Genomic DNA, 19753 nt, shown 5'->3' on the forward strand with positions numbered 1-19753 from the left:
AGTTTAAGCGTCTTTTCACTAAATTGCATGCTCAAAAAAAATGTTTTGTCTCACTCCAACTTCTTCTTGTTCCATATTGAAGATCTACTTGGAACCTTGTACCGAGTAGGTACTAATGGAAAAGGGGCTTTATTGGCAGAGTTGGGACCATATCTGAGGAGGCAGATCTTTTACATGGCTGGTGTGTAAAGGTTTTTACTGCTTACAGTTGTGGTTGAGCAACGTAGTTGCCAACCAAACCTAGTACTCCCATTTCTTCTTCTTGTTCTTGTTGCATGTTGAAGCTTTACTTGGAAACTTGTTAAGATCCAACCATGCAAAATATGATTTTTTGCCATTTTTCAAGTGGTCTTCAACTTTGCATCAGGACTGTATGTGCAAAAGCGATCGTGACACAGTTTCAAATCCTGGAACAAACCATGAAATTCTCACTGCTGCTGCCTTTTCATGAAAACTGATTGAACCCAGAATCTTGTCTTCTTTGTCTTTGTGACAAAGTGGGTGAGAAGACCATTTGTCTATATTCTTAATTAACATTCTTGTTTTGATTTAACCATATTTCACATGTAATCTGCAATAGGCAAACATCTACTATCCCGGGTTTGTTTATGTTTTGCACTTTTACAGATTATATAATATAACATCTTGGTTTAAATCAATTCCTATAAGTTTGTTAAGTTAACATGTTCTTTATCTTAACTGTTAATTTGTATTGTTTAGAACTTACCTTACCTACCTGTCTTCCAGAAACAAAAGGAGGAAATGTAGTTTTACTTCCTGCTTTATACCTTCTGGGTTCATCTGATGTCACAGGAAGAGACCAAGTGCAGAAGGGGAAGAACTCTTATAATTTAATAAAGCTGATTTTAGAGGGTTTATAAAGAAATAGATTTATTGTTGTAATATGTATTGATTACACCAGAGTTTATGTTGCCAGTAAAGAGGAGTAGTAGAGGTTTGACTATAATCATGTTCATCTTACCTACCTACTGAATGGAATAGTCCAGAGGAGAAATTGTTGGATTAAGTGGACTATTTAAGCAGACGAACTCAGGTGTTTCGAGAAAAAGGTTCAGGTCAGTGTAGCTGTGTGCAGGTTGACCTTAATTTCTGTTGATTTAAGTTCAGTTATGTTTATTTGAACTGAGTTATAGAGTTGAGTTTCTTATTTGTTTCTTTGTAAATATTGTTTGGGCCACAAAATGGTGAATAAATCACTTGCTACACTGGACAGCATCAGTCTCCTGCACTTCTTTGACCGCTTAAGTCGAGTCCTACCACAGTCTTGTTTAGAAACATCAGGACCAGCTCAACACTAAATAATGTCGACTTCATTTTTTCCACAGTGTATTATTTGACAATTAATTTCCAGCAAAAACACATACTATTCATTGTGTATATATATGTTACACAGCAAGTTCAGATCCCCAAAAAATAAGGAATTTTGTGTCGCTTTTTTCCAAAGTGCTCAGTGTGTAATGGCTTTAAGGCTGGGTGATTTGAACAAAAGATCATATAATGATACTTTCATCACTCATGTGACTGTATGAGTTGTTGTACATATGACTGCAAGGATGTAACCTCTACTATAAGTTCAAGATCCAACTTAGGAAGTGCTGCATCTTATTTTTGCTCCAATTATATTTAGAGATTTTGGTCCAAGGCGACATGACAGCATCCCACAGGTGTTGCACATTTCTCAGCTGTAATCCATGATGTGAATTTCCTGTTTCACCACATCACAAAGATTCTCCACTGGACTGAGATCTGGTGACTGTGAACTCACGGTCATGTTCAAGAAACTAGTACCCTCTGGTCATAAATGAACGCCAACTGCACTCATTCAGGTTACCTAATGAAGTGACTGGTGAGTATAATTAATATCATCCACAGAATTTAACCAATAGTGGATTGCATGCCACACTGTAAGGCCATCTGACTGCCCACCCCTTCACAACAGTGTTTCCAGCCCCACCAATAACCAGATTGTGGCTGTTTCAATGATATAGCAAGAGCTCAGAAGTTTTTAATTTAAAGTTCATCTTCAAAACCTTATAAATAACACACCAAAAAAAACAAAACAAAACCCCAGTTATTTCTTGTGAAGTTGGCAAAATTATTACAGTGAAATTTATGCCCAGGAACAACTAATTCCTTCAGTGTTTCAGTGACACAAAAATGTTTTCACAGCAACACAGCCTGAGCTGTGCTGGCACAGGATTACAAAGAGGACAATGCATCAAAGCAAAGGGGTCAAACCATGAGCAGTAAATTGTGTGAAGGTTTTGGTTTCAATCAAAGCATTACAGCAGGTGGTTTCACTGATTGGCACACTTAACGTTAGACGACAGACAGCACAGTGAAATCAGCTGCTGTTGTGTTTGGCTGAAAAAGTTTACTCTCAGTCTTCCACAGCAAATGGTGTAATAGCCTGAATGCACAGTTTTGGATAAATGCAGTAAATATTCACAGAAAAGGAGGCAATGCACAAAAAAGAAAAGAAAAGGCAACACATTATTCTAGAAGTCATAACACAAATGCTGATCTGCAGATTCCAGCTTTTATAGCTATTCAGTCTACGAAATGGCTCCTCAGCTTTGTGTAAGAGAGCGAGGGGAAGCAAGAAAATGTAAATTGACCCAGGAGTCATCTTAGCTCTAGTTGTGAAACTCTATCTGGGTTGGAGCGGCATTAAAGAGGACAGTGGAAGAAGGGAGGGAGAACAAAAATTAGGGGACAGAAATAAGGAAACATCTGAACTCCCCCCCCAAAAAATCTCATTTAGGCCAAAACAATCAGGCCAGTAAAGAAAAAAAAAAAAAAATCAAGAAAAATCTTCCACACCAACAGGGACACTTATCAGCTCTCTCCTCCAGGCCTGCTGGTACGATAAGACTTAAACTCCCAGCAGAGGCGTCAAAAGTGGAAAAAAAAACCCCATTACAGCATGGTTAGAAATTGAATGGAGTAAGAGAGGGACAGTTGCTTTTGTGTAGTGCAAATCTCCTCTGTGAAGTTTATTCATGTGAAAGTGTCAGATATATGGAGGTCTTTTTTTGTCTGCTGTTTCGGGGCTTTCTTGTATTTTGTTTCCTCAAATGTCATTGTTTTTTGCAAAAAAAAAAAAAAAAAAAAAAAAGGTGCCACTGAACAATTCCCTCCCTTCATCTGAGCATTTGCTAAATTAGGTATCCAAACACGACGTACGCAAACTGCCTTAAACCTGATTTATGCTTCAGTGGGAAATCTACGTCGCGTAGTTGAACCTCCCAGGAAATGCAACTAAACACTGGGCTGATGCAGCCTGCAGCTATTGTCATTGGCCTCTTCAGTCCTGTTGATTCCTCCTGTACATTTTTTCCAGCTACATTTCACAACATTTCTTAAATTTATCAGTGAGAGAATAACAACCATATCCTCAGTTAACGAAGGCTAATCATATGATCAATATAAGGATTTACAAATGTCAGCAATTTCCTTCAGGGAGATTGCTTAAACTATCATAATTGATGTGAGAGAATGTATCAAGAAGTGGAAAAAATAGAGGGACAAATATGCTTGCCCCTGAAAAAAATTAAATGACCACAATAAAGAGTGAGGACCCAAGAGGGGAAAACGTTCCAACATTTTATTTGTTTCTATTGGCCAGATCCGGATTTAAAACACCAGGACATGAAGACGTGGTTGTTAATGTGTAATGCACCAGCACAAACATAAATGCCACCAACAGCGTCGGCCACTTACATAGCTTAGTCGTAGGCTCTACAAACGACTGGTATACATTCTGCTATCTTCATTCAGCTACCAAATCAAGACCAACTTGCTGGATGGATGGAGCTGGATCATCTACTACGAAGCAAGTCCAATATACCCAAGGTATTGTTACCTTATCTGGATTCATTTATCGCGACACTGGCAATCAGGGTAAGTGGTCACACGAAGCTGGTTATCAACTCACTAAGATAACTCAGGATTTCCCCTCCACGCTCACACGAAAGGGGAGGCTTTGCCAGCATCAGACTAATCACAATTATGAATAAGTGCTGGCAGCAGGGTGGCTCCGTTTACAAAGGAAGATTAAACTATATGATGGGAAAAATATGAAGCAGTTAAACATGAGACAGTTGGAAAGCAACACAGCTGCTGCAGGCCAAGCAGTGATATGAGTGTGCATGTGAGGGCTGTAGAGTTATTTAGTATTAAAAGGCATGTATGAATGCATGTAAGCTTTACATACATCCAACCATTTGATTCAGCTGTGTTGGAGCAGGGATGCATCTAAAAGCTGCAGGATTGTGCAGGTTGCCTGATTATTACTTTAACTGATGTTTTAGCCTTTACTGGTCCAGAAGTTTAAAGGTTTTGGTTACTTTTATTTTATACTCTTTAAAACTTGTACATTTGGCATATGTACTTATGTATTTTTGCTGAAAGCATACATGAGGGCGCTACTAGCGACCGTAACCACTGTTGACTTTACTGCTCCTATTGTTTTACAGGACTCAAAAAAAAAGAAGAAAGACATTTAATCTCAAGAGTCATTAGCTAAATAAATACTACAGGTTTATTTTATGTGTCACCAAGAGCATTAGATCACTGAAGCTAAAAAACGATGACACACACACACACACACACACACACACACACACACACACACACACGTTCCTAACTTTAATGAACCTTATCAGAATAGATGCATTTAGGGAGAGTGGTGTGTATCTGTCCAATCTAATTCTTGTTAACACATCAAAGTCAGAGAGTTCATGCATATCAGAAAGTTTCAAGTGTTTTAGAAATCGTGTACTCATTTTTAAAATTTCTTATTCCTTTTCATGCTGATCTTGTTTGATTTAAACTTAGGAGTAGGGGCACCGCTGATTACTTTTCACAATAAGTCACACAAGGTGCCTTTAAATCATCCTGAGTGATTACTATCTACAATAACATGAGACTGAGAAAAACAGCAAATCTTCAGGTCTGAGAAGCTGGAACAGTCCATTTCTATGAGTACTGTTGTTTTGTGGCTGAAGTCTCATTAGTAATAGTAAGCACAACCACATCCAGGCTGGATTGTGTTGTTCCCATCTTTAATCTATATTCAGATTGGTATCGTCATTTTCAAGGCTTCTGTTTGGCAACAAAAGATCGGACACATTTTAAAGACAGTCAATACTTCAATTGATTGCACCAGTGTGTTTTCTAAGTCCATTAGGGAATGACTGGAATGTGACTAGCTCAAGACCAGACTTAAACTTCCGTTTGTGGTTATAAGCATTTTAAGAGGTTTTTCAAAACAGTCGAGAGTACGATAGCGTGCTCATCTTAAGCTAAACCGTGCTGATTACTGTTTCAATCAGTTCAGCATATAACTAATCAGAGCTGACCTCCAACTACAAAACTCTGAAAGCCAAATTTCATGAACATCTATGACCATCAATCTCATATCTCAACTCAAAATCCTCACAAAAAGCAGCTGCGTCCTCAAGGGCTTTCCCATCCATTACACAGAGGACGTTAGCCTATTAGTGGTGCTGTTTGGCCTCAACTATAGGCATTAGCTGATGCACTTTGACAATTTTTTCACCGCAGTCAAATGCAAACACGTCATCCTGATATTATGTTCATTACATTCCTCCTTCCTTCCACAGGTACACCAGGCTATTTGAGCAATGAAAATGGAAAATACATATGTAAGGAGTGTAATTAGTTAGCGACAGATTAATTGAAGTTGACCTCGATCACAGTTAATGTTTGAAAGGTTCTGGGTCATCGTCTAACAGAAAATTGAAAACTGATTGTTTAAAAAAAAAAAAATTCAAGGGAATTACGCTCATGTGCTCAGGATGTAATGTGCAATTGGGCTTCAGGGGATTAAATCACAATGACTCTCATAAAGCATCTTCATTAAATGGAATATCCAATCTCCATAGCAATTTCAAACCATGTTGCATGTTCAGTGTGGTCCCCTGGTAAACTTAACCTCCTTAATTAGTTTAGAATCTGTGATTAAACCAGAGAGCTGGATATTTGCAACCTGAAAACTAGACAACATTTAAAAAAAAAAAAAAAAAAAAAAAAAGAAGATATAGAAAGGCTGCAAAATCCCATCCCCGAAATAAAAACAGGACACCAACTCCATGCGAGGGATGTTACGTACAAAAAACCCCAAACAAACAAACAAACAAACAAACAAAAAAAGCCTCCCTGGTTCTCCCATAAATTGTTGTTATTTATGGTAACATAATGATCATTTCACAACCAGCACACAGCAAAAAAAGACACTTTCTGACAGACTAAGCTGACTAATCCTACTTTCACACATCAGGAATTTACTGTCCTCAAAAAGCCATTGTTTCAAGCCAAGCTACACCTGAACAGTGTTGCTGGAGCACAAATTATGTTGTGAAAAAATTCATTATCGGGACTTGTCATCGGCATAGCACTTCTACAGCTGCAGCGATGTAGAGTTTAAATGTAGCTTACTGGAAGTTACTACTTGATACATTTTTACTTACAAAGGCACAAAGTCCATATATTGTTTCAAGTGCCATTTTTAATAACCATAAAATAACCAAAAGAGACAAAGAAAATGTTTCAGACCAAGGTGAAAATTAAACAACTGTTGCACGCCTGACATAGAAACGACTTATTAACTTTTTTTTTTTTTTTTTTTTTTTAATGCGGGTTCGTAGATCTGTCTCAGGCATGGCTCGTTTCCCCTTGTTTCGTGGAATCCTTGACTTCCCTAAAATGTAATTACATAACACTTAGGCTTACACAAATTAGATTTCTCTTTTTATACAGTACATATAGCGTTCAATATTGTGAGCACTGGGGGTAGCATATTTCACATCAGCCATCAGTGAAACATAACCACTGTTTGATTTTTCTGTTTCTGCTTTTGTTTTGTTTTTTAAACTTTGAAGGTACACTGATGCACTAAGCAGAGCAAATCTTCACAAACTACGTGACTTTTTATTTTTCCTCAAAATAAAACTATACATTTTCAAATCCAAATTGTCAATTTCTCCATTGCTGTGCATATTGATCGAATTTGCATATCTTTTGCTCCATAATACATGATATTGACCATGATGCCTAGTCTAGATAAAAGCCAAGCCCATCTAATGTTGATGCTGATGTTAATAGTTCTTAATGAACTGACATTTTTGCTTGGATTTTCAAGCCTTCTTTAAACCTTCTCATGCAATAAAACGCATTTCGCTGCAGCACCTGAAGCTGCCACACTCCCTGCCGTGTTCGTAACCTGAGATCAAAAGAGCATCTAAGGCTACGTTCACACTGCAGGCGAAAGCGCATCAAATCCGATTTTTTTGACCCTATGCGACCCATATCCGATCATGGTATGACAGTGTGAACGGCACAAATCGGATATTTTCAAATCCGATCTGGGTCACTTTCGTATGTGGTACTGAATCCGATACATATCCGATGTTTTAGAAAGCGACTGCTGTTTGAACGGTCATGTCGCATTTAATCCGTCTTTTACGTCACTGACACAAGACAGACGCCAACTATCAGCGCCGGAGAAGCGCCGAGAAGACATCGCGAACGCTTCCTGGCCATCCAGCGTAGATGTCAGTGAAACTGTTGGGAAGACAACGTTGGAGAAACGTGAACATTTTATTTGTACTGTATAATCTGCAGATTCTGACAGGAATCTGCAACTATTCTTTGAAGCACCGCTCCTTTCTAAAACAGCAATAAGGATAATTATTAGGTTATTTACATTATTATGTAAATAACAAAATAACTTAAAGCAAAAAATTTAAAATAAAGTCCGAAGTCTTTATATTAAGGGCCATCAGTCAAACAATATTGTTTGCTCTGGGTCTAAACAGAGCGCGTTGTGTGTGACGTCTTCTTTTGCGCATGCCGGCCGCTTTGAGCGTTCACACTAGAGAGCGTTTGCTGTCGCATTTTATTTGTAGTGTGAACAAGCAGACCAAAAAATCGGATTTGATCAAAAAATCGGAATTGAGCATTAAGACCTGCAGTGTGAACGTAGCCTTAATGTCTAAAACCTGACCTAAAAAGAAACTCTACTATGCAGACAGCTCCAGCGTGAACTGCGGTTCTTGACTCTGCTACGATTGATGCATTCTGCATGAAGCATGAGTCACGCAACTCTCGACTCTCATCCAGAGCTACAGATTCCATCTGCATCCAAGCCGCGTGCGTTCAGAGGAGACGACAATGTATCGATGCACGTGAGCAATGCTTTTGTGCTCCCCGCGCCTAGGCCCACACCCATGCGATGCAGTGACAATGATGTAGCAACAATGACAGGGTTCCCTTTTCGTCACTATGCCTTTGTCTTTGACTAGGACAAAAAAGTTAAACGGGCACAGCACAGCCTCTGAAATGTTTTACACAGACTGATTCTGTGTGAACTGCACGATGCATCTTATTCACAAGCAAAGCCCTAATGAAATCCCTATTCTCGACTTAGACATTGCCTGTACATGTTTTGAAAAACTGCAGTCGTTTCCCCATCTCTACACATAAATGAGCTTTTGCTAACAAAAAGGGAAACATTACAACTCACCAGGTCTTACTGCTGAAATAATTACACAGAGCACTGCTGACGTATCAATACACTACACCACTGGGTGAGTCACGAATACTGGACCTGAATCTAAAATCTGCACATACAGGAACCACAACATTCAGCACTGCTGCCCGTTTTTTGTTTTACAGAGAGCAAGTTGCTGGTTGGTATGACTAGCAGCAGGTGTTTTAATATCCTCCTCCTCTCCCTCAAAGTGAGCCTGCTGCAGCAGCAGCAACAAGCCAAGTTGTGGCCCACAGCCCGCTGGTTAGAGGCCCTTTATTTTCTATCACATCCTCTCCCTGCGCAACCTCCCCATCTATCAACACTCTAACCAAGCTCAAGAACATTGAGTTCGTCAGGCAAGCGTCTCCTCACACAGAGGGATGAGAGCACAACTTACTGAGTAGTTTGAAAACAAACAGCTGAGAAATATTAATCTATTATGATCAGGAATACAATTCCCTGCTCTGAACCAAACATTTCTAACACCACTCACTCTTTTTTACAACAATAAATATTAGAAGTGGGAATCACCAGGCACCCTACATACGATATTAATGTCATTTTTAACATATCTGGAGTACTGCAATAAGATATATTGTAATTTGTTACGTCTTTTCAACAGCAAATTACATCCTCGAAGTTAAACCGTTTCAACCAATGGGATAATTTTATCTCACTGCAGTTACTTTTGTGCCACTAAATGAGACTGTCAAACATACCGACACTGCCACTAAAACCATAAATGTTGACATAAGACAGAGTCCGTCTGCAGTCAGTCTGTGACTCAATGGGGTCATGTGTTGGCAATCTGTCTGCATCTGTTTGTAAACCTCTGACAATCTCTCTGAGAGTGATTGCAGTGATTCCAAGTCAGATGTGATTGCTTGCAGAAAGATTACTTCCTATCAGCTGAAACGAGCCCTACTTTGTTACTTTATTTAATAAGAAATTGATATTTGGTGTCCTTGCATGGATTGTGAAACTATGCTGTACTGATTTTTTCTCCCACCCCTAATAAATATGAAAACTTGAAAACTGACACTGACATATTCTGCAATCATACACTGTGTGCTTAAAAGGTCACTGTAAAAACATTTTTTGCTGTTTTTATGCAGCTTGACTTTTCTCTTTTTTTTTTTTTTTTTCCATAGTTATAGCAGTGCATGTTTTCAATGCATAAAAATGACGGCGAAATCTTTTTCATAATTATGTCCTCCAATTAGTGTTTAAATACACCATACTGAGCACACTGAGCCAGTCGTGGACAGAACAGGAATAGGTTATGCTTCTGCTTAAAGGTTTACCTATTCACAGACACTGTGATACTTTGTGGTGTGAACACCAGTAGACCCTTAGTAACAGGTAACATTTGAACCAACAGAGCAAAAGCAGATTTTGGGTAAACCTATGAGATTACAACAAGCAAGTGAGCTTTTACAGGTTTTTACGGGTTTACACCTTTCTTTAGTCTAACGCTAAGAATGACGGGAAATTGGGAAGCTCTGCAGGTGTAGTAATCTATGTATTTTACATCATAACATCAGACAAAGATGGAACATGTTGTCAAGTGGGTGACACTACTTGATGCCAGTCTGAAACATGTTTGTTTTTGTGGGTGTCCATCCAAAACGGCGACCGACAGTAAATACACACTTTTGAGCGATAAACATAGTATCTAATTTTTATCCAAGTTTAGCCTGCTACTAAACTAACAGCTATGCACTATATTCAGTAATTAGTCCACTTTTCATATATTCACATGAAATCTTTTGAACAGAATTAGGTTATGCTACTGGGGTTGCTTGAAAAGTTTACCTGTTAGAGCTTTTGGTGGGATGTGGGAGAGAGGAGAGGATCTAATATGTATCCAAAAAAAACAAAAAAAACCCCAAAGGAGATTCCAGCTTTCACCTGAGGTCTGGCAGGGAAAATGCACAATAAATACATCCTCTAGGTACCTGAAATTCTCTGTAGCACGCACACAGTTTCTGCAGCAAATCCTCATCCATAGGATGTAAATATTCATGTGGCCCCTTCAGTTTCTGAATTAAAAATTTATATCTTTGAAGTAGATAAGAATATAAATTTTGTACATTCACACAAGTGTGTCTGAAATTGTGACTGTACACACAAAATGTACAGGTATAATTTCTGTGACATTTGTGTGCCAAGTATAAATTATGGAATTTCTTCCATAAGACATTATCTAGTGGAATTGCTTTCTAGACCGGACTGACTCACGTTAATGTTGTGTGATATTTCTGGGGTTATGTGTGAAAGGGTTATTTAACTAGTGCACCATTAAAGGGTGATCTATAATTGAAGACAGGCTCTGCGGGCACACAGTTGGGCATAGAGGCATGCAGCAGGTAGCTCGTTATGTCTTCAAAATCAATGGGAATGAGATAGAAAGGAGAAAATATATATATATTTACTTGACTTGAGACAGACATGGCAGGCTGAAGAGAGTTTGGCATGTAGTGAGGTGTTGGGCACAGTTCTGGAGAGACAGGCTACTAAGAATGTCTACAGAAAATGCTGAGGTTATGCTGGGTTGGCATGACTATGTGACTGCGGCACATAACCAAATCTCTCCGTCTCCTCTGCTCGCTGTCATACATCCATCTGCTCCAGTCTCTCTCTTTTTCTGCCTGGGTCAGTGTTACACTCTGCTCAGATCAAGATTCTCTCCAGCATTTGTCACATCCCCGGCTCTGCTGTCTCTAATGATCCCGTCTCTCCCCGTTCTGTCACACGACAGCACCACTCTGTCCATCCTAAAGAATCTCACCCTCTCTCTTTCTCATCTCCCCATCTTCATGCTCTCTCCTACCCACACACTCATTCAGTATTCATATTTTAGAGGACATTTATGAGCACCATTTTCGGTGCAGATGCACACGCATCTACATTTTCTCCTCCGGCCCTCCCCTTCACAACCCTTCCTCCCTCCTCTTCCTTATCAAGCTAATCCAGATTCTGGTTTTGGTTTCGCGTTGCTCATCTTTTTTTAGACTGAAAGCCATGTGCCGCTCACTCCTACTCTCCCTCTGCCTCTTTCTCCATCTTTTTCTCCCACCGCCACCCACTCAATCCCTTTCACCTCTTCCCACTCCATTTTCTCTTCTTCCACTTGATGTGATAGTATGTGCGCCGCAGATTGCATGCGTGTGTTTGTGTATACATGATGATGCTTTTATGTGTTTGTGTGTTCGGCTGGCAACATATGTGGTCTGCCAACCTGTCTGTGGCATGCTGCCACATACTATATACGAATGTGTTTTTCATCGTATGCGATCATATAGTGACTTCATCAATTCTCCCCATGCAACACTCTACTGCAGCCATAGCACTGTTGCATTTCTTGGGGAGCATCAAATAGACGTTCTTCCACGCACTTCCACTGAACAGCTGTCTGATCACGGGTGCGGCTTGCAGATTTTGGAAAGCATACACGTCTGTTCGGGAGGGGACGCCGACAAACAACACCTGTCAGATAATCAATACTAGCTCATTTATGTGTCAATGTTTCCCTTTTATTTATGAGTTATTTGGACCGGCAACGATTCACAGTGAAGAAGATAAAACCTAAAATTCAGGCACATGCAATGTCTTACATATATAGCGGCGATAACAGGGACTTAAAAGAGCAGATTTGAAAATGTTAATTGTGCTGGCTCATTCGTGAATTTGCACTTCCAACGCCATGTCAGGCAAATACACAGCGGTCACTGGAACACATTTCCAGCCTGTTGTGAACTACTGCAAGTTTCAGCTCATTTCAAAGAAAAGTATTCACTATTAAAATCCTGCCTTGCAGCATGATGTAGCCTAACAGGAAAATAAGTACCCTTTAATGCTGAAATGGACTCTTGACACACATGAGAAAATGAAACTCAATTTCAAGGGCCTATGGCATTATCATTTTGAGCTGAATATTTATAGCTCAACTAAAACTGTTCTGTTGCCCTCATTTAATTTCTCAGTTTAGGTGATTTAAGGAACTCGGCAGAAGTGTCTTGTTTAAACGTAAAATTTCACGCGTCGTAAATCCAAAAAACTTCCACTCAGTCTTCCTTTTATACAAGGTGTTTATCACAGCTCAGCCACAGCTACTGGCTTCTGACTCATGCACATGAACAAGTTATTTATGAAAAGCCAAACTTACAAGAATTTCAAAAAATGAAAATTAATCAAGACAGTCTAAAAAAAACTCAAAGATACTTGTATATTTCATCATCAACTTCCAAGGACATTAACTCTATGACTTTACTGTCTACTTATCAATAACAGTACCTTGATCTTTGTAACTCTGTTTAAAAGCATTAAAATTAAATACCAGTAAAAAGACATACAGTTAACTGGTGATCCTAAATTGCCTTTAGGTGTGAATGTGTGTGTGAATGGTTTCTTTGTGTTACACGTGAATTATACTTCTGCGTCCCATTGATGCCATAACTTACGTCATAACCGGATCACAGTTTTAACCTTGAGTCTTTTAACTTCTACGTAACCTGACATGCATGTCCCAATAAATGTAATTACACGTTGGGTTGATGCGTAGCACAATGACTTGAATGGCGTGGATGGTTACAATATTGAGTTTCCAGTCACATTATCAGTTAGGACGCAGCTTTCCCACAGAAGTTTAACTCAAGCTTTAACCCTGCGACAGACTGGCAACCTGTCCAGGGTGTACCCTGCCTGAAGATGAATGGATGGATGGATTTGGCAGCTAGACTTGTCGGTATTAAACAGGTATTTTGCAGTGTGCCTACTATAATCCCTAATGGTAACAAACTGCATAGCACTGCTCTGTACAGAACATAAACGATGCAGTATGTTACTGTCAGCTGCTTTGGTTACCGTTACACTGTTTGCATTCCTACTGTAAACTCCAAAAATAAAATGTATTACTGTAAATGTCAACTGCATGTTCTCATCCTCCTCCTCTCCCTTAAGCTGTAACATTTGTCCTGTCTTCCTCCCCTCACCCCCTGCCAGTCACGGGAGATGGCTGTCCCTTCTTGAGCCTGGTTTTGCTAGAGGGTTCTTCCTGTTAAAAGGGACTTTTACCTTCCCACTGTCGCCAAGTGCTTGCTCAAAGGGGTAATTTGATTGTTGGACAGAAGTCCAAATCAGAAAGCATAAACGAGTAACAATATATCTACACCCCTGCAAAAAGATGCATGGATGCGGTCGATCATTAATGCTTTTTGTTATCTGCACTTCCATAAATACTGCCAAATGTTCTACGTTGCTTTATCTAAAAGCCTTTTCACTCTTTAACTCGCTGTGAAAAACCAAACACCAGCATTAGACCTGTTACATCAGATTAAATTAATAAGTCTAGAGTGAAGACGAGAAGCCAGGCAGTTTTCTAGCACAAGAAGAGGTGACGTAACAGAAACTCTCGCAAAAACTGATGGGGAAAACAAAGAGACAACATATCCACCAGGACTCTGCTGGAGGCACTTGGTTTTCATTAGGAGAGAAGCCTCACAGGGACACCAGTGAATCAAGTGTTTACACTGGTGTTGATGCAGCCTGACATAGCCAGGAATGGCCTGACTGGCTTATTTTGCAAAAACACTTAGCTGTAGTTGATCTCAGGAAAACTAGCAATGAGCTTAAAAATGAATGAGAAGAAAAATAAAAAATCTTGACCCTTACAAGATCTTCACGCACAACCTAAATTAACTGTGTTTTTCCCTCCTTTCCTGTTTGTGTGAAGCTTTTCCACACCCTTTACAATCATGTATGTGTGCATGGAGGGTTAAGGACGTGGACTATAGTATTGATTAAATACATAAAGGATATGCAAGTTATAGGTGTAATGTAGGACCCTAGAGAACCCGGTCAGGGATATTCTGGCTCAGAATGGGCCTTCAGAGGTTGACTGAATAGCACAGTAAAGGCAACATGTCTGTTAGCTTATTAGAGGGAAATTTGGGCATTTTGTTTTTATTTCAGACACATTATACAATTAAGCTGGAGCAGACGAAATCCTAATTAACGAATGCGGTTTAAAAAAATTTATTTTATTGTATTACTGGAAAGCGCTGGGTGAAACTTCCTTTGGGGATGGCTAAAAGCTTTTTTGGAGGAGGGTGCCAAAAATTCCTCTATGCAGTTTCCTGTGCAGAAATCATAAACGAAATGAGATATGTACGCATGGGTATAGTCCAGAACTTATCTGTGTGTCATAAACATGCCTCGCTGCAGCTCATAAACAACATATTAAGCACTTTAATATAAAACCAAAGACCACAACAGATCTTGACAACATTGAGTGCCACTGTATGAGTAATAACCAACATTTCCTGCTCTCATCTCTTGTTTTGTTCAAATACTGTGTCATTCTCTTAAACCAGCATATTGCTATTTTTCAGGCATTTGTTATCCACTTTGGGACAGCCTGACATTCTCCTTACACCCTGCGGTCATCTTTCATCCATCGTGGCTTCATAAAGGCAGAGCACTTTGAGTGGGCATGAAAATATAGATAGAAAAGAGAAAAGCATGGATCCACAACTGGAAGTCGTGAGAAAAGAAGGGCCCAAATTAGCTGTGAAATATTCAGTGTGAATGATAAAGAGGTGTGACAGTCCCCATTACTGTCACTGTGCCAGGTCCCTTTTTTTTGCAGGGAAGCGTGCAAGCATAAAGTCTGGATAATGTACTGGTCAGGCTTTAAAGCCTTGTTGGAAAGGCTCCTCTGTAGTAATGTTAAAGAACAGGGGATTGATGAGTTACCTACTAAATGAGGAGACAAACCACACAGAGTAAAGAGGTCTTCTGCACTACTTATTCTTGTAAATTGTGAAAAAAAAAAAATCTGCCATTATTTTCCTGTGTGATTTCTAACAAATAAAGGTGAAACACACAAGAATAAAAAGCACTCACACCGCTGGTAGCTGATGTTTGTATTTTGCTCCAGCACCTTAACGTGTGATTCCAACAAGTCGATCACCATCAGTGGCAGTAGTACCCAGTCTCATGCAATCAGGACAGCTGCTTGAGGTGACATCCTGCCGCCCCAGCAAATGAGGATACGGCCTAAGAAATGTGCCTCAAACAGCGCTAAGACGTGGATTTAAAAGCCGGGTCACGCTGGCCGTGTCGTGGCGGGCTTTGCTGCCCTGCGTGTGCATATAACTAAAGGCGGCTTTACAGTCAAGTCTCATCCGTTTGCTGCTACTGCTCACCTGTGTTTTGACGATGCCTTGCCAAGACCCACTGCATCGGTTCCGCTCTCTTTTCCATATCCTTGCGACTGTCGACCCGCCTCAGGCTCGTCGTCCCCGACACCGGTTGAAGGTTGGGGGCTGGATGAACACTCAAACGCCTCACCGATGGAATTAAAATAACCGTGCAGACGTCATTACAACAGAAGGATGAATGGACCCAGAGACATCAAAGACCGGGAGCTTCCTCGGTTACCTCCCGGCTGTCAGGCAATCCTGAGACGCACAGTCGAAGCTGTAATTAATCACACGGCCGTTTTGAAAGCGCTGGAAACTGGCGGCTCGGCTCTCCGCTTAATTGCAACACGTCGTCGGCTGTGGTGGTCGTTTTCACGTCCGAGCTCTGCATGACTATTTCGATCCATGAAAGAAAATTACAGTCCCCTGGGATTAGCGAACATATCGAGCCCTTCGGGTTTCACGTTGTTGTTTGTAGCTTGTGTGTGTATGTGCCAACAGCCGGACAACTCCCGACTCCCGACACGGACGGCAGCAGTTCGCGAGAATCTAGCCCATCCCCTAGGATATTTTCCCACCGAAAAACGCGTACGAATTGGCTATTCCCCTTCCGTGTGTGGCTGCGCAAACCCAGGGCAGCGTTAGGTTTACGCACACCTGACTCGTCCCCCTGTTTTTTTAGTAAATGGCAGACTACAGACTCCGTGGAGGTGCTGTGGAGAAAGGGCGCCACCGGTGGTTTGTGAATTATCGGCAAACGTTTTCAAAGAGAGCGGCGCTTTTTTTTTTTTTTTCTAGAGGTTGCCGCTCCTCTTTGTGATGTCATCTAGAAAGACCCAGGGGGAGATCCGACAGTGATTTCTTTTTTCTTTTCTGTTTTGTTTTGTTCGCCCAGTTCATAGTTTGAGCAAGCTTTTCAGCTCTGCGCGCGATTCACAGCAAGAAACAACAAAAGCGTCAACTTACTGAAGTGGGAACGGTTGTTCTGCGCATGCACGCTTTCTCACACTCGGTGACGACACTGGGATACATGGATAAACGCCGTTAATAATTTATTTTGCATCACATCATGACCCAATTCCCCCACCCGTTTTTCCCCTCATATGACGTGCACCTTGCAATTAATAAATCAAATCCATATTGTGTAAGAAGATATGGATATGTAATAAAACAAATCCTTTTGGGTTGTGCGCGTGTGTGTCGTCAGGTGGTACGGACCGGTAGCCTCTTAATTTGCCCGTTACTATCTTGAGATGTCACTTTGGTCTTTGGATCGACATATAAATGGCGTCGGGGCTGCTGCACATCTTGCCGTGGTCTTGAAAAGAAGAAATAAATGCGAAAATCCTCGTGAGAACACAGAGCCATTGCAGCCACAGGACTTCACTTTCACATGGAAAAGTGAACCAAGAGCTGAGCTCTGGGACTGGGGTTTTAAACAAACATCTAAAAAAATAGCTTTTAGAAAAAATAGATTTTGTTCTTTTTGTTTCAACTTCAAAATCTATATCTGCACACACACACATGCAAACGTTTGTCCACACTGTTATTATTATCCATGATGTAACTATGATGTAACCAAAAGAAATTAGATATTTAGAATATAAAATATATTTATAATAAAGAATGTTATACATTTTAATAAATGTATATTTATATAATTTATTTTATTATTGTAATTATTTGTTAATTTATTTATTGTTCATGTACCCAGTGACGCTACAGCCTTGATTTTCCGCTTTAATTTGGAGAATGTTGCCTTTACGTTATGAATAGCGTCTCTAGCCTACGTCACTCTACTCTTACGTCTTATAGGTTGGGTAAAGGGTTAATAATTGATGGCCATACTGTCAACGACATACCAATACACTCCCGAAATCCTGTAAGATTAACGTAAGCTCCTTTTATCCACAGAAACTGTTTTATTTGCAGTTAGCTGTGTCTGATTATCGACAGATAATTAAAAAAAATGCTTCTAAACGAAAAAACAAGTTATTTTAATGTATTAGCCTGTATTTGACTAGTTTAATGATCACAGTAATATAAACTCGATTAAATAATGAAGGAAATCCCATTTATTTAGCCGATAATTGCGCAATAATCTCAAAAAGACGTGATCCAGGAGTCGACTCCCCCTAATTTGAGCACCTGATGGTACATCCCAGTTTCTCGTCCTCTCCCTCTCATTTTCCTGCCGTCTGCTTTCTGCGTCCTCCATCTCTCCGCTGTCTCCCACCTTCCTACGTTAAGGACATTCAACTTTTGCCGTGTTTTCTGTACCACCCGTTATCCCTGTAATATATATAGTGCTGCTGGATAGGTAGGTGAAAACTATATTTCCTCTATTAGATATTTCCTGTATAACAGGGGACTTTTTTGTTAAGCTGCGTCCAACGTGCATTTTGTAATATTGAAGCTGAATAATGCGTTCTTTTAGTCTTGTCTTGTATTTATTCCTCTTCGTTTGTTGTAATTAGCATTTTCCCTGATTTCCTCTGTTGCAGTGACTGTACTCCTTATTTCTTTCCTCCATCTTGTCCTACATTTATAGCACAAATGACTCATGCGGGCTTTACAGAATAGAGAACAAGGAGGGGAAAAAAGATTAAATCTTCATGTTGCATTTCCACTATAGGCTCTTCTCACGGTCAAAGGAGTAAAGATTAAGCCTTACATCAGCTCTGCAGATGCAATGCTTTCCTCCCCCCCTTGCCTCCATTATAAAGCTAGAAGATTGTCCCATGAAAAACCTTAACATAGGACGCTTCTGTGGCTTCTTTTTCCTTCAGTGGGAGATTGTGTCACAGGAGATGTCACCAAAATAAACAATTTCAAGCCCCTATAAGCACCAGAGCATTCCTATCAATGTCATATTTCCAAGGTCACATTTAAGGCCCTATCGCCTCACGACTGCTTCACTGCTGTAAGGTGAATCCATGATTATCAGGTGCTCTTTCATATGCCAGTGGCTTTACACTCAACAGAGCATATGACATGATGTCTGAGCCCAATTTAGAGGGATAATCTGGCAATGTCTGTTTGCTGTCTTTTTTTTTCCTCAGTGAAGCAGCACAGAGCTGACCTTATAAAGTATCCTGTGACCAGACCACACCTCTGTCTCAGAGCTGATGGAAGCCAAAGGCAAGCCTGGGGCTTCAGCTCCAAAGGCAGCACCTAAAGTGGAGAAAAAGGAGCCGGCTGCCCCACGCAAGTCTGACCCTGCCCCTGCAGCTCCTGAGCCGGAGCATCGCCCTCCTGCGCAGGATGGAGCAGCGGAAACAGAGACAGCAGCAGCAGGTGACGAAGCTGCAGCCTCCGGCACAGACTCTCTGGAACACCTGAAGCCCTTTCTCATTGGTGGGGCCGTTATTGCTGCGGGAGCCATCTTGCTCGGAGTATTGCTACTGGCGAGGAGAAATTAAAACCAAATCATTATCTGAAGTTGGGGTATTTATTGGTTGATGACTTAGATGGTCGCTGCTGATTGGTTCACAGACTATCATGATAAAGATTGGGGACTTTTTCTTTTTGTTTTTTTTAGCCCTGCTTTCACTTGTAGTGAATCAACTCATTTGATTTCCGATCAAGGCTGTATATGGAGCATAATTACACATATTATATGCATGAATTTGCTACAATACTGCATCTGAAGTGTAATTATATAATTATAAAAAACACACACAAAAAGACCTTACGCCGAGCTAAAAACCTGAACTCTTAAAGGTCGTTTATTCAGCTGCTTTGTCTGGTTTAATCTAATTTGAACAAATATTGACAAAAATGTTTAAATATTTGTACATTCTTGCACCAGAAATGAGCTTGGTTCACTTTGCTAAAAGAAACACGTGAAGCCTCAAATCATAATATTGAACCTTTGAAATATGAATAGCAGCTATCAGAGTTCTAGGTTTTTACTTTACTTTAAAATGAGACTGTTGGAAGAGAAGAGCAGAGAATAGCTGGGATTGTG

General features: G+C 40.2%; 1 protein-coding gene and 1 long non-coding RNA gene across 3 annotated transcripts in view; one reads left to right on the forward strand and one right to left on the reverse strand.

The window, feature by feature from the left end:
• dagla (diacylglycerol lipase, alpha) overlaps positions 1–16462 on the reverse strand; it is a 41616-nt gene extending 25154 nt beyond the window's left edge. For both annotated transcript variants that reach the window (XM_084935079.1, XM_084935072.1), the window contains exon 1: positions 15787–16462. The gene's annotated coding sequence lies outside the window, so the exon portion shown is untranslated. The remainder of the gene's footprint in view (positions 1–15786) is intronic.
• Positions 16463–16771: 309 nt separating this feature from the next.
• The window catches only part of LOC146393788 (uncharacterized), a 4238-nt gene continuing 1256 nt past the window's right edge, over positions 16772–19753 (forward strand). Inside the window, exons 1-2 of the long non-coding RNA XR_014800785.1 lie at positions 16772–18103; positions 18846–19753. The exon at positions 18846–19753 is cut by the window's right edge and continues 1256 nt beyond it. This is a non-coding gene — a long non-coding RNA (uncharacterized LOC146393788). The remainder of the gene's footprint in view (positions 18104–18845) is intronic.

This window comes from Perissodus microlepis, chromosome 1 (assembly GCF_051167445.1).
Source record: "Perissodus microlepis isolate ML-2025 ecotype Zambia chromosome 1, ASM5116744v1, whole genome shotgun sequence".
Taxonomy (NCBI): Eukaryota; Metazoa; Chordata; class Actinopteri; order Cichliformes; family Cichlidae; genus Perissodus; species Perissodus microlepis.